At 38.3% G+C, this 16,710-nt stretch overlaps 1 protein-coding gene across 2 annotated transcripts in view; it reads right to left on the bottom strand.

Moving 5' to 3' along the window:
• The window catches only part of LOC124605100 (DDB1- and CUL4-associated factor 1), a 245,064-nt gene that overhangs the window by 78,788 nt on the left and 149,566 nt on the right, over positions 1–16,710 (bottom strand). The gene's annotated exons all lie outside the window — the stretch shown is intronic.

Genomic DNA, 16,710 nt, shown 5'->3' with positions numbered 1-16,710 from the left:
TGGATCTTAACAGTCAAAAGTTTGTCAGCAAGAAAAGGGTATCAATTTCAAGCATTATTCAGCCCAGTAGTTGATGTATGTTGATTAAGACTGGTGTTTCCTCTGACAGCAGAGAAAAATTTCCATATCGGAGCATTTATGTCAAAAAAATGGTTCCTTATGGCAAACTGAATGAAGAGATTTTTATGAAGATACCTGAATAATGCAAAGAAACTGGAAAATCTGTGTTTTGAAGAAAGCTCTGTATGGACTTAAACTAGTTCCACCCAGATGTAATAAGACTCTGACAGTTTTCCTAAAACCAGAAGGACTAATTTAGCTGAAGTCAGATTTGTGCATATTTAAAGATGAAACTGAAGAAATGTACATAGCTATTCATGTTAATGATGGAAACATAACAGGAAAAGACTTGGAGAGAATTACAAATATACTGAAGAAATCTAGAACAATCAGAAGACCCTCAGTTAAGGTATTTACCTAAATGTAAAAAGAACTCTTAAGGTATCTACAAAGATCCCAAGAAATATGGCTTTTCCATAAGAAAGAAAGATGAAGGAGAAGACACTATTTGCCCAAATGTCTATTCTAATGCTGATTATTCACATGATTTAAGAGGTAGGAATAGCACATGTGCATACATTGTTATTCATAATAGTGATCCCATTAGCTGATATTCCAAGAAGCAAACTTCATCAACTGAAGCAGAATACATTTCAGCAGCAGAATGCATCCAAGAAATAAAACGCATCAAAACACTATTACAAGAGTTATCCAGAAGATAAGGGAATACCATTCTTCATGTAGATAAAAAGCTATCCAAGTGATCAAATCAGTACAGTTAGTTAGGTGTAGCAAACATATAGATATGAAATTTCACTATGTTAGTGAACAGGTCAGATGCTTGGAATAAAATATTATAGTACAGAACAATAATTAGCAGACAGACTGACCAAAGCACTGCAAATATCAAAATTTGAGAAATTTAGAAATGCTATTGGGAAAGAATTGCCATAACTTATTTGTTTCAGAAAAATATTAAATGGCAACTATTTACTGTGTGAGTAACTGAAATTGTGAAACTTATGATTTACATTTATTAAAAACAAACATTGTATTTTAAGGGGGGATGTTGAAAGTGTTTGAAGGACAGGTATTTTTAAGGGCTGGCAATCATAAAAAGGACAATGTGAGTTACCTAAGGGTTTATACATGAAACAAATACCTGTGTGGTCAGTTGTTATAGCAATGTAGTAACTTGTGTAGTTTCTAATCTGTGCTGTGTGCCTCATTACATTTCCAATAAAGTGAACACAAAAGAATAATAAATCTCAACAGTAATAAGTGTGAATGCTGTCAAGATGGAAGCTAGTACTGGGAACTACTGTTGCCAATGGATCTGATTTGAATAGAAGTTTTGAGGAGCCTGACAAGTGGAGAACAATGTTTACGAATGTAGCTTGTTGGGTTGAGAAGGGTTAGGAGCCAGACAAGTGGAGAACAATGTTTACGAATGTAGCTTGTTGGGTTGAGAAGGGTTAGGAGCCAGACAAGTGGAGAACAATGTTTACGAATGTAGCTTGTTGGGTTGAGAAGGGTTAGGAGCCAGACAAGTGGAGAACAATGTTTACGAATGTAGCTTGTTGGGTTGAGAAGGGTTAGGAGCCAGACAAGTGGAGAACAATGTTTACGAATGTAGCTTGTTGGGTTGAGAAAGGTTAGGAGCCAGACAAGTGGAGAACAATGTTTACGAATGTAGCTTGTTGGGTTGAGAAGGGTTAGGTGAAGCAAATTTAAGGTTCTGGGGAGTAAGAACATTCTTGCTAAGGGTCCAGACCATAACAATGTCATCAATGAATCTGAACCAGGTGTGTTTTAATATATCAGATGAATAGAAATGATTCATCCATACTTTCATAATAATAACGGAGTGACTGAGAGTCAAGCAGGAAATGGGGCAATTTTGTCATTCATATTTGGTTGCGCACTTAGGGAGCTGTGGCAGCAGCTTTGCGTTTCGGTTCAAGACACATTCACACACTGTCCGTTAATGTGCAGTATTGGGTTCACTGAACAGGGTGGTAATAATTTTATTACTTTTCTGCATGCTTTCACTAGTTTAGGGCAACCAATCAACAAAAACTAATCACAATTGTTACATTAGTGGCCACAAGTGTCATCTGCAACTGGTTGAGGCAACTGGCACCTGAGGTAGCAAAGAGGTTTGAAAATCATGAATAGAACAAAAGACATGAGAAAGCATGTGCTCTGGTTAGTTGTTGTTATGATAGCTACCTTGTAACTATCACTCTGTTATTCTGAGCAAAGAATAAGTACTCTATAAACAGGATGGAACAGAAGGATAATTTGTTTGTAGATTTAGCCTTCAAATAAAAGGCAACTTTATGTCAGAATAATTTTGGTCAAGGAGTTTAAGAAAGAGGTGGTGGCTTTGAGGTTGGCATGACACTAGAAAAACACTGTGTTCCATGGCACCAAAGGCACGGGCATGGGACTGTTTAGGTACAAGGGTGTAGCATCTGCAGTGATAAGTAAGGAGTTTAACAGTAATGTCACAAGAACTATGGAAAATTAGAAGAGGAAATGACTATTGTTGTGGATATTGGAAAAGGACAAACAGATTGGGATGTGGTCAACAAAAGCAGGAGACATTTCTGCAGGAGCACTGGAATCAATTACAGCTGAGGAATGAATAAGACCCTAAGAGTTGGATCTGTAGAGCTTTCAGAGTAAGTGAAAGGTTTCTGGGTCCTGTCATTTTGAGGTGGAGGAGGAAGTCAAATAACAGGGTTCCAGAGTGAAAGTAACATTCTGACAAATCTCTGAGATCACACTGGACCCGTTTCCAAAACTTTTGTTGTTTATAAACAATTATGGACAATGACTTGTTTAAAAAATATTTACACGAAAATACCTACTATGGACTAAGAAGACAAAGTAAATATACAGTGATGAGCCAAAACGTTATCAGCACCTGCTTAAAAGCTTGTGTGTGCATCTTTGAAACAAAATACACTATTGATTCTGCATATCAGGGATATGACACTTTGTTGGTAGATTTTTGGAGATTAGATGTCTAGGTGGTGGCATTAGATGTCTAAGCACAGGTCATGTAATTCACGTAAATAATGAGCCACTGATTTGCATGTGCGGCGATGGCACCTGATAGCAATGCAGATGGGTTTCACACGATTTACATTAGGTGAATTTGATCACTGAGACATCAGGGTGTGTTCACTATAGTTCTCCTCAAACCACTGTAGCACAGTTCTGTCTCTGAGACATGGACAATTTTACTGCTGACAGAAGACAGCAATGTCAGGGAAGACATCAAGCATGTCGGGATGCAGGTGGTTTGCAGCTGTCAGCATGTCTTCGATTACTATCACAGGTCCTACGCAAGCACAGGAGAAAGTATCCCGTAGGATAACACTGCTCCCACCAGCCTGCATCTGTGGCAGGCTGCACATTTCGAACCACCTTTCATCTCGATGATGGTGTTAGTGGAGACAACTGTCGACCTAGTGTAGCAAAAATGTTTCCACTGATCAACAGTTGAATCCTGATGGTCCCATGGTACTGCAATTTTAACTCAACATGTGAACACGTGGTAGTGGTGGCCTGCTGCGGAGCTCCATGTTCAACAATGTATGATGAACAGTGTACTCCAAAACACTTGTGCATGCACCAGCATTAAGCTCTAGGCAGAGGTGCCACAGAGCACCATATAGCAACATAGACATCCAACTCGCTTTGCCATTTGTGAGATACTCATTCACAGGCTCTGCATAATAATAATCTGCCCTTTGTCAAAGTTGCTTATCTCCATAGATTTTCCAATTTGCAGCCTGTATCTTCCCAAGGGTAATCCCTCATCCATGGCTGCTCCGCTTACATAATTTTGTTACCGTGTAACATGCCTGCACACAGAAGTTGCACATCATTTATGTCATTAAGCAAAGTAGTGTGCACCATCACATTCGTGTCTCTACAACCAAACGTCTAGTGGATTAATTTCAGAAGACCAGGCAGGCAAATTCATTGATCTTTTTCCACCTGCCTTAGTAAAGGCATCCAAATATTGGGGTACATACAAGCCGAAGAGCAGTATGGCTCAATCCTGCAGGAACCACAAGGCGCAGGAAACAGTTAAGAGCACATCTGAAAATAGTGCAAGGCAACATGTGTCTCAACGAGATCAAGTACACTGGTCTATTCAGTAGTAGGGGCAGCACCGATGGCTCGATCACAAGATCTCTGACAACAATACCATAGCACTTGCCCACAAGTGGTGTGTGAGAAAAACAATGAGTTTGATTTTTTATCTGCCAGTTTCTTTCTTCTTCTTCTTCCTTTTTTTTTTTTTCAAACAACAATATTGTACCCTTCAAAGCAGTTATACACTGGTAGAGTAGTTGTTACCAGCCTTGGTAGCAATCCTGAAAGGCTTTAACTGGAAGGACCTTTAATATGTTGGTCACATTCTTTCGAAAGTTCTCCAGAGTCCCAAAATGATATCGATTTAATACATTTTTCAGTTTCAGAAAAATAAAAAAAGTCACAAAGACTCAGGTCATACAAATAGAGGGCTGTAGAACAACAGGAATCTTTTTCAGGTAAAAAATTCTGTGATGAAAGTGGCCATGTGATATGGGGCATTATGACGCATCATCTCCTTGTCTGCAATGTCTGGTCTCACTCTATTCACTCTTTTCATAAGCCTTTCAAGGATGTCTCTGTAAAACACTTGGTTTACTGTTTGTCTTGGAGGAACAAATTCTTTATGGACAATAACACAACAGTCAAAAAAGCAAATCAGCAGTGTTTTGAGCTTTGATTTGCTCATTTGATCTTCTTCTGGTCTAGGAGATGTCTCAGAGTGCCACTCCTCACTCTGTCGCTTTGTCTCAGGATCGGACATAAAAGTCCAGAATTTATCACCAGTGATCACCTAACCGAACTGTTTGTGGTCACTGGCAATCCTCTCAAGAAGATTAATGCATATGTTTCTTCAACTGTCCTTCAGTTCAGTTGTGAGGATTCTCAGCACCATTTTAGCACAATCATTTCACATGTGCAAAACTTTGTCTAAAATTTAACATATGGTGAACATGTACTTATAACAGGTCAGCCATCATCCTTAATGTTAAACACTGATCTGATCTCACAAGAGCATTCACATGTTTTATGTTTTCATTGGTTTTTGAAGTGGAAGGTCTCCCTGTGCAAGGTTAATCTTCAATGTGTTCTTGGCCATCCAAAAATGATTTTTGGCAGTGAAAAAACTGTGCTCTTGATGAGAAATGTTTCCCATACCCTGTTTCAACTTCTGAAAGGTCCCACTCATGGATTTCCCAACTTTAACACAAAACTTGATGGTATAACATTGCTAAACTCGGTTGTTCCATTTTCAAAATGCACAACAAGAGCACAACTTCACTCATGGCGCTCTCAAAAATCATGTTCTGGCTGTTCGGAGCTGGAACTCTAACTGAGCATCTGAAGGAGATGAACATACTGGTCTACATAAGTAGATCACAGCAACACCAAATCGCTAGCAGTGTTGTCAGCTGCATTATTTTTCTCACACATCTTGTATGCGAGTGCTACATGAGTTTATGTTGTAATCTCGTCCAATAGTGGCTTTATCAGTGAATACAACTGTTGAAAATGACGTCAGTATGGTAGAGTTTTTTCAGAGGAACATAACTGCGCAGATATCAGCCTTGTCTTGTCTCTCTACCCTTTACACAAAAAATATGCTGCATAAAAACATGATTTGTATGTATTTCATGGGTCAGTTCTGTCCTCTTACCCGGATTATAGTGCACATGTTCCTCTGAGTTATGCATTTCTGTATGGTGGAGCCAAACACTTCCTCTCACAGACATGCTGTAATCATTGTGTTTCATGCTGAATCATACACTGCTACAAATTATGTGTACAAAATGTTTCCGATCCTGTTGTGAGACTTCAAGCCCAATGCCATTTTCGTGACAACATGTGAACAATACATCACTTTCTTATTGGTTGCAGTTCTTTTATATACAATCAACTACTTCCCTGTTACACTATTCAATATTCACTGCGAAAGTGGAAATTTTTAGGCTTTTCCATACAATGGATACAGTGTGTACTGCATATCTAGACTTTTACTTTACACACTATATGGGCAGTCACCTTCCACAATAAACATACTTTCAACAGTACTTTGCAGCGCAGCTACACGGTAATACATTACGTGGAACATGGGAGCTTCACTACCACTGTACTGAATGACATGTGTTTTCACTAACTTGTTTCAACCTTAAGAACCATACACCCCCCCCCCCCCCCACTCAAAGTACTGTAATGCTACAAATGTATAGACACACATTGTCCTTCTTAGCCAAAACCAAAAAGGTAGTTACAGTACATGGAACAACTCCATGCAGGTGAATACCAACACATGATTACAAGCAAACTCTTCAATGATAACCTCTTTGCAAAAGGTTTTCGGAACTGTGACGAGGGCAGTTAATTTAACTTAAAATATCTAGGTGAAATAGTAGCCAAACCGCAAAAAGCAATGAAACAAACTTTCTCCAAAGAAAATGTGAGAATTGTATTTAATAATGGAACAGCGAGTGTGATAGAACAGTTGGTACCAAAGAAGACACTGTTACTCAAACCTTTGGTGTCAAATCACGAAGACAAACATCCGTGTAATGTACTACCTGCCAGGTGCCAGTCTGCATTTATCACATGAAAGGACAGGGGACAATAACAAAGCTTTCTCCAGCAAGTTTTTTTTCTGCACTTGCTACCACTGAAATATCAATCCGAGACAATCATTTTGAGGTTGAATTGGCTCAAATTCTTTGATAACATTCTTTTAGTTAAAAGTGTCGGAAGTATATAGAGAAGCAATGAAACAGCAAGCACCCATTCCTATACAAATGAAAATACTGTTTATTTAGAAAAGTAAATGTAAGAAATTCAATTATGACCTAAGGAAATAAAATAAAAAAAAGCTGGCACACAAATGACTGACTGATTAAAATACACATGGGTTTACTTTCATTCAAAACACAGAGCTGTTTTGTGCAATTACTTGATAAAAATGATACATGCCTGTAATAATCCATAGCTAAGACACCTTTGCAATACTTCTATAACATTAGCAGGTTATACGAAATAGTATCTGTGGCCAAGGAGCAACACCAATGCCTGAAGACCGTTATTAGTCAACTATTGTTGAACAACTTACTTTGATACAGTTTACATATAATAAGTACTATAAAGGCAGGTTTGCATGCTTGTAGGCAACTACAGATAAAGAATGTGACAGTAATATTTCATTGTGATTTGTCTGCAATGAACTGGAGTGGGCGTTACAGACAATTAGCAGATGGAACCTGGTTTAAGTTACATTAAGCTTACCTTTGTTGTGAAATCTGATCGCATGCCGATTGTATTATCAGATGAAAGTGCCATCTGAGGACATCACAGGATGTGCAGGCATGTTAGAAAGACGCCAGCCACCAAAAAGAGCAGCGTGAACAATGATAAAAAAACAACAACACACTTCTTGCCAATAAAGTGGTGTCAACAAAACCAACAAATAGATGCAGAGATGTAGCAATCAAATTTTTAACATATTGTTCACGTAAGATAGGAAAATAATCTGGACTGAAACAACAACCAAATAGTAACTCAAATTTCTAAGAAAGATTTCCTGAGGATATCACTTTGCACAATGAAAGTTGAAGGTAATTCCAACAGTTGTCAGTTCTTGTCTTCTCCACTAAGATACTGTGTACCTTTGTGGTAGAATAAAACAGTGTGCTGGACCAGATTTAAATCCTGTGACGGATAGACGTTACAGTCTGAATATGAGTAACTCAGCTGCTGAAAATGTAGCCACTAAATGCAGAGATATGGGTCCAAATTACAATATAACTTATGTCACTAGGATTTATCTGAATAACCATTTCACTGCCGGGAATAACTTTATTCTGAGAGCATAGTTTGATCAGTGCCTAATGTATACCATCTTTCACTTATGCTAATTGTGCATTGTAAGAACAGCCTTTGAGTTTGAGGAACAACAGACAGATGGATGCAACAAAAAGTTATGTTTTGCCTGGGTGGCTTTGCAGGTTAGAATAATGTTTGTGAAGGATAAGACACTGAGGGTCAAATGCTAGTCCAGTACAAAGTTTCAATCTGTTAATAGCATACAACAGTTACTATCTACACAATAGCATACACTCCTTTGCAAGCAATTTGATTTCATTTGGGACATCTTGTTCCATGACTAAATGTGTGAATAATATTCCATCCTGCCACCCCCTTCCCCAAAATGTGTGGCCTTTCAGACACATAAAAACATACCTTACACATCCTAATATAGATTCTATATCCCCAGATAACTCCCACCCATAACCAACAACAAGAGAAGAAATGAAGATCAGGGGAAACATAGAAACATATCCTATAACAACAACATAACTAACTGAATTTTTAATTTAAAAGGTGTATTCAGAATACCTCTGCAACTAGCATGAAACAATACTCAGAACTTATCAAGCTCTAATTTATTTAGTTCTTCAACCTAATTTGGTGATGATGTGGGTACTTGGGAATTCTTTGAACAAGAGAAAAATGACTTTATGGTGGGCTACAGTTTATTTCTGTCTTGCTTCTTTCAAGTAGTCTAGTTGCTTTACATGTATTCCCTAAAAAATCATGTTCAGATTGAATAAGTCATTGTAAGTGTATCTGGCTGGCAGAAATCTGTGAAAAGCAATTGGAGTTTTGAGACTTTTTATATACAACAAAATGGCAAATTCACCAACAGAAACGGCACTGCTACAAATGATCAAAAAAGCATGTCACAGGCTTATCCTACCCCATCAGAGGCTGAGCTGCTTGTGAATGCAGCCATCTCATATACCAACTCTGCAGCAAACTCTGCACAGCTATTTGCATCAGTATGACTACCAAACAGCTGTCCATCCAGTTGAATGACCACCACCAAACTGTTGCCAAGAACAAAGTTAATCATCCAGTGGTGCAACATACAGGTGTGCGTAACGTGTACAATTTCAATGGCTGCTTCTCAAACCGGGTCATCTGGAGCTGTCCCTCCACCACCAGCTTCTCTGAACTAAATGTGTTACTGGACTTTATGGCTGCTCAACAGCGAGATCATCAGTGTGTTGGTTGTTATCCTCGCATCACAACAGTTGTCCTGGCTTGTCTCCAGTCACCCATTGTCCCAACACCTTCCACCTAACAGTTTCCCTTCCCTCCATCCCGCCACCCCATCCCAATCATGCCCCCCCCCCCCCCCCCCCATAACCTTCAGCTGGCGGCTCTGACAACCCTGCCAACCCTCCCTCCTGTATTCCTAACCAGTAAACTGGCAGCCTCCTCAGTGATACTGGTTTTCAATAAGTGGTCTCGTTTACTAAGTAAATTACTAAACCATTAGACAAAGTTGTTCTTCAAGGATTACAAACTGACACCCACTGTTACCTCCCTGTGGGGCAGTATGAGGGTGAAGGTGAGAGAGTTGGGGTGAGTGTAGTAGCCACCTTAACTGCAGAGGATTCTGGGGAAGAGTTAGGACAGATCATGCACATGTGGAATATATTAGCTTATACAAGGTCGGCAGACACCTATTAAGGATGCCATTTGAGTGGCAGTTATGAGAAAAACCAAGAACAAGTAGAAGAGAGAGAGAGGAAGATTTGCTGTATATTACATACTGAGAAAATGTATGAATGAATGAATAAATAAATAAATGATAAAAATATGTAAGTATCTTCCACTCCATTAGACCACTTGGTACAGAAACCGTTTGCAGAATATTTGAACCAAAACCACGAATAAAAGAATAAATTGCACCAAAGACTGTTTTCAATTCAGGTAATAAATCTATTGTATTTTCATTTCACGTGTTGATACTCTAGTTGCTATGGCTACATTTATAAATTGTAATTTTTGTTCTGAAGATCAAGGAGGGAAATTGTGCTGGAATTTATATAACAGAATTTTTTCCAATTGTGACTGATTTGTTGGCCAATTCTACTGTATCATTTAAGCATGCCGCACGTAGTTACAAATGGCAAGTATATTGATATGGTATTTGTGCACAGGTTTTGTAATGGAAATGTTGTTGCTCCTGCTGCTGCTTGTAGGGAATGGCAGATGATTTCCTAACTGCTTCTGTAAGAAATTCAGCGGTTTTTACTCGTCTTTTCACTAAACTGCATGAAACTGCAGTGCCCAAGAGTCATAGCTCATCTGAATGTGGAAATGAACGGTTGTTCATGAAGTAGAAGGCATAATTCAATTGGTACAATGTAGTCTGTCAACTAGCACGCACCAAATTTCTACAAGAATTAGTGTTCTACAAGCAAGAACATGTTGGACATTACACATGCACGGCCTCTATCCCTATCATTTACAACAGAATCAATGACTATCAGAAGAAGATGAAGGTAGACAACTGGAATTTTATCCTTGGATAGTTGCAAATCACTGAGTAATCCAGTAATATTGTTCACTGATGAAGCTACTTTCACTCATGACAATATCAATAAAACACATAACTCACATTCGTGAGTTTGCAAATGTGTGGTGATTTATGTGTCAGTCGGTTGACTGGCCCTGCTGGATTACTGCATTGTCTCGCAGCGCCCCGACATCCAGGTTTTCTTGAAAACAAGTTTCCAGCATTACTGGGAGACTTTCCTTTGCCTACAGGGATGGGTATGTTGTTCTGGGATGACAGGGCCTCTGCACATGAAAGTTGACAGATGACAACTATTCTATATGTAGATAATAGATTTCAGCTATCAGTTGCCCTTTTTACATTTTATTGGCAGATCTAGATTTCAGCTAGAAACTAGCCATTCTCAATGCTAAGAATACAAGAGGTACATAGTTAGATGATGTCATAAAAAGTTGCAATTATTGGCTTAACTCATATGGTTTGTATATTACATACCACTATTATTTTTGATCAATGCATGTAATGCCTATTAGTCGGGCTTCATCCACAGTTAATTGAATACTACTGTTTGTGGAAGGCGGACTGTTTGGAGAACGTATCGGTTGGTTACATGGTGCCATCTATGTGAAACACGTATAAACCTCAAGGGAAGTAAACCACTTCAAACTCAATTACATAAAAGGAAATATAAGTAAAATTCTTAAATTGTTGTCTGACTTATTTCATATTTACCATCAAGTAATAAAATTTCCATGTTCACTCCTTGTGAGTCCATTATTATTATTATTAAAACCATTTAAATTACGTCAGGTGGAATTTTTTTTTTAATTTTTAAAGAAAAATTGTTAAAATTTATAAAACACTAGAAAACACTTGCTGTATACACCTATTAGTTGATATGGCTGAAATATATTTATTTTTATAATATATCTCCCTTTATTAAAAACATAATGAGTATATTGTTCATCATATTTACTAAATAGCTTATAGATGGTGCCAAACATCAGTCAGATGCATGGTTATTACCCTTAAAGCCGATTTTCCTTGCAAAAAAAGATTTAATTGCTGTTAATAATACTGTTTATGCATCTGACCTAACATATCACTGAAGAAGTTCTGTTGGTTCAGAACTATAACCATCGTACTCATATGGTATAATGCAAATGTTTGCTACATACTGGCAAGACGGCAGGTGTTACCTCGTTCCCCCGGGGTAAAACCCCACACCATCTCCCAGCAACAAATCCTCAAACAACTCCCAGAACCGTGCATTTTTCACAACAACCTGAGCTACAAACTATTTAGAAAATATGATGAACAATATACTTATGTTTTTTATAAAGGGAGATATAATATAAAAATAAATATATTTAAGCCATATCAACTAATAGGTATAACAGCAAGTTTTTTCTAGTGTTTTATAAATATAATTTTTTTTTTTTATTTAAAAATTTTTTTACCCACCTTACGTAATTTAAATGTTTTAATAATAATAATGGACTCACAAGGAGTGAACATGGAAATTTTATTACTTGATGGTAAATATGAAATAAGTCTGACAACAATTTAAGAATTTTACTTATGTTCCATTTTATGTAATTGAGTTTGAAGTGGTTTACTTCTCATGAGGTTCATAGGTAGTTCACACAGATGGCGCTATGCAACCAACCAATGTGTTCGCCATACAGCACGCCTTCCACAAACGGTAGTATTCAATGAACTGTGGATGAAGCCCGACCAACAGGCATTACATGCATTGATCAAAAGTAATAGTGGTATGTAATATACAAATCATATGAGTTAAGCCAACAATTGCAACTTTTATGACACCATCTAACTATGTACCTCTTGTATTCTTAGCGTTGAGAATGGCTAGTTTCTAGCTGAAATTAGATCTGCCAATAAAATGTAAAAAGGACAACTGATAGCTGAAATATATTGTTTAAAAGTTAATTAGATCTGCCAATAAAATGTAAAAAGGGCAACTGATAGCTGAAATATATTGTTTAAAAGTTAATATAACAGTTGCTGAGTGCAACAGCCTTCTGAATGGAAGGTAACCTGATGAACTATTCGACATCTAATATTCCCGAGAAGATGGATTGACAGAAATGGTAAAGTTTCTTGATTACAAATTTCTCCTTTAGATTTTTGCCCACGGGAATGGTTGAAAGGCAGAAAAAGTAAGCACAACAGACAAACATATTGTTTCAGATGATCAATAGTGCTACACACAGGGTATTGAAGTTGGAGATGAAATTTATGAAAATCAACTTTGAACTTCATCATTTGCCTTGCTTAACACAACCACTTGTTTGGCTTCCATTCAAATAGTTGTATCTCTGCAACCATTGAAAATTATTTATGATATGGAATATTTTTTTCCTCTCCCCATGAACCATGGACTGGTCGTTGATGGGGAGGATTGCGTGCCTAAGAGATACAGAAAGCCGTACCGTAGGTGCAACCACAATGGAGGGGTGTCTCTTGAGAGGCCAGACAAACATGTGGTTCCTGAAGAGGGGGTGCAGCCTCTTCAGTAGTTGGAGGAGCAACAGTCGGGATGATTGACTGATCTGGTCTTGTAACATAACCAAAATGGCCTTGCTGTGCTGGAACTGCAAACAGCTGAAAGCATGGAGAAACTACATGCCATAATTTTTCCCAAGGGCATGCAGCTTTACTGTATGGTTACATGATGATGGCATCGTCTTGGGTAAAATATTCCAGAGGTAAAATAGTCTCCCTTTCGGATCTCTGGGCGGGGACTACTCAGGAGGATGTCGTCATCAGGAGATTGAAAACTGGCGTTCTACGGTTCGGAGCATGGAATATTAGATCCCTTAATTGGGCAGGCAGGTTAGAAAATTGAAAAAGGGAAATGGAGAGGTTGAAGTAAGTTATAGTGGGAATTAGTGAAGTTCGGTGGCAGGAGGATCAAGACTTCAGGTCACGTGAATACCGGGTTATAAATCAGGGTGTATACGGGGGCAAGGAAAAAAAATTCCTGGATTTCTCCCGGATATCCCGTTTAAAAAATATGCTTTTTCCCGGGCGAAAATATTTTTCTGTGCTAAGTGACAGTAGGTTTTCCGTAGATTTTCCATCGGAACTGTAAAACTTATCAATCCTTTGAATGGTTAACGCTTTATATAATCGAGTACAACTTCCCGAAGAAAAAAAGGAAAGACGGAGCAGAGAAGTTTTGGAGAGACTTTTAATATATTTAAAAAAAAAAAAAAAAAGGAAGAAAGTTTTGGAAAGACTTTTGATTTGCAGCAACATATACGCTGCATATTTTCGCATTACGAAAGTATAACTTCGAATTGCACCAAACACAGCGCATTAGTTTCCGGAGCGTTGCAACCGAGGTTGCGATGTCCTTTTGTTACCGAGTCATATCTCAAGCCACGAGATCTCGCCAGCCGAAGACAGCAGCTATTCAGAGCATAGGACACGTGTTATAGTCAGCCAATAGCAAGATTACTGGTTACATAGTACGAACACACAAGAGGAAAAGTTAACGGTTTACATTAATGTACACACATTAATGTACACAGTACCGTATATCTACAAGAAAAGCTAAGCTTTCACATATAATATTGGTCTCTAAGATTAACACGCTACAATAGAAGCTAAGCTTTCACATGTAATACTGATATTTTTTTGCGTGTGTTATACTTTAAGATACATCACACAAATGTGCCAGTAAATTTAAAATTATGACATAAATGCTTCGGCTCGAAATTCTTGTAAGTGGCTGGTCCTCAAACTGTTCAGTTTCGAACGCTCTGTGATTTAGATATCCAGCTCACCTTCTCACACGTAACATAATTCATCTTGTGTAAAAAGAAATTTACTTTGAAAGTAATGCTTTTCTAACCACCGTTCGCAATACTGTTAGAAATAGGTTCAATTTACCAGTTGCCAGAGAGCGCCAGAAAACGCATTATTGTGCGTGTGCAACTGCAGTGGTGTAGGAAGCCCGCATGTTCGTGTGTATAAAGCACTAAGAGAGCTTACATTACACCATAAAAGAAACAGGGCATCAGAGGATACTGCAAAGAGCATCGAAATTTCGTAAACCATACTAAAATGTATAATTCGGCTTGAAGTGCAAATTGGCTTTTTCCAGATTCACAATGAAATAGGTCCCATCTGATATTAAGCTTTTCAGTGTGGTTTTTGGGATTTAAATTTTCTTGGAGTACCAATTCTCTACGATCTCATGTTTGGTTCTTTAAAAAAATGGTTCAAATAGCTCTGAGCACCAAGGGACTTAACATCTATGGTCACCAGTCCCCTAGAACTTAGAACTACTTAAATCTAACTAACCTAAGGACATCACACAACACCCAGTCATCACGAGGCAGAGAAAATCCCTGACCCCGCCAGGAATCGATTGGTTCTTTATTATCGCATAATGCCATACATGGCAGAAGATGATAACGTGCACTTGAAATTCAGCGAACAGTTGGAACTAGCCAATACTGTAGAATGAAACACTTCGTTTCAAATAAAATGATTGCCTCAGCAGAATTTCTTTAGCACACTTGAAAAAATAACTTCATTCTTCTACAAGGCAATTAATGCTTGACTGCTACTAACTTGGAAAGAAAATAAAATCAGAAAACTGAAATTAATAACATATTTTTGCCCTCCGTTATTATGTGAATGTATTTTAATTCACTTGATAGCTCCCGACCACAGAAATCCGTTTTGTTTTCATTTGACGTGGGAGCTGTACATGAAGAGAAGCAGACACGGGTCACGTGGAGACTAACCCCCTCCCACTACAACTCAGACAACTCTGTGCAAGTGCGAATCTGGCAGCTAGGGCGCGCGAGAAAAATTTTTCTTGTTTGCATCTGGCTGCTTGCTGCTACAACCGATACAGCTTACAGCCGAACTTCAAGTAGCGGGAAGCGGGAGAAGGTACTGCTTATACGCGAGTCAAATGCGCATGTGCAACAGACCGCTGGCAACTGGTCAAACAAAGCTAATGTGAACAGTTGTGACATCATGCTCATAGCAAGCAGTTTATTGTTACGAAGAATTAGTCTGCGCCCTACGGCCTTTGAAATGTTTTTGCTATCTGCAGACGTTTGTGCGTGCACAGTGTTTTGTTGTCGTAAATTGCACATTTCCTATGCCACTAAAGTTTTATTTTTATCCCTCTCGTTTATATTTTATTGCTGCAGTATCATTCTCCAGTAGCAGGATACAATAACATTCTTTGCTAGAGAACAATTCTGCAGTCAAAATTACGAAAATTTAACTGAAAGCTAAAACAATGAAAAATTCCCGGAATTCCAAAAAATTCCCGGGTTTTTCCAGATTTTCTCCCGGATGAAAAAATTCCCGGGTTTTTCCCGGATTTCCTGGGTCGTATACACCCTGTAAATACAAAATCAAATAGGGGTAACGCAGGAGTAGGTTTTATAATGAATAAAAAAATAGGAGCGCGGGTAAGCTACTACGAACAGCATAGTGAACACATTATTGTAGCCAAGATAGACACGAAGTCCACACCTACGACAACAGTACAAGTTTATATGCCAACTACCTCCACAGATGATGAAGAGATTGAAGAAATGTATGATGGGATCAAAGAAATTATTCAGATAGTGAAGGGAGATGAAAATTTAATAGTCATGGGGGACTGGAATTCAATAGTAGGAAAAGGAAGAGAAGGAAAAGTAGTAGGTGAATATGGACTGGGGATAGGGAATGAAAGAGGAAGTTGCCTGGTAGAACTTTGCCAGAGCATAACTTTATCACAGCTAACACTTGGTTTAAGAACCACGAAAGAAGGTTGTGTACGTGGAAGAGGCCTGGATACACTGGAAGGTTTCAGATAGATTATATAATGGGAAGACAGAGATTTAGGAACCAGGTTTTAAATTATACGACATTTCCAGGGGTCGATGTGGACTCTGACCACAATCTAGTGGTTATGGACTGTAGATTAAAGCCGAAGAAACTGCAAAACGGTGGGAATTTAAGGTGATGGGACCTGGATAAACTGAAAGAACCAGAGGTTGTAGAGAGTTTCAGAGCATTAGCAAACAATTGACAAGAACGGGGGAAAGAACAAAGTAGAAGAAGAATGGATAGCTTAGAGAGATGAAATAGTGAAGACAGCAGAGGATCAAGTAAGTAAAAAGATGAGGGCTAGTAGAAATCCT

The sequence above is a fragment of the Schistocerca americana genome, chromosome 1 (assembly GCF_021461395.2).
Source record: "Schistocerca americana isolate TAMUIC-IGC-003095 chromosome 1, iqSchAmer2.1, whole genome shotgun sequence".
NCBI classification, from domain to species: Eukaryota; Metazoa; Arthropoda; class Insecta; order Orthoptera; family Acrididae; genus Schistocerca; species Schistocerca americana.
This window is presented reverse-complemented; position numbering and strand designations above follow the sequence as displayed.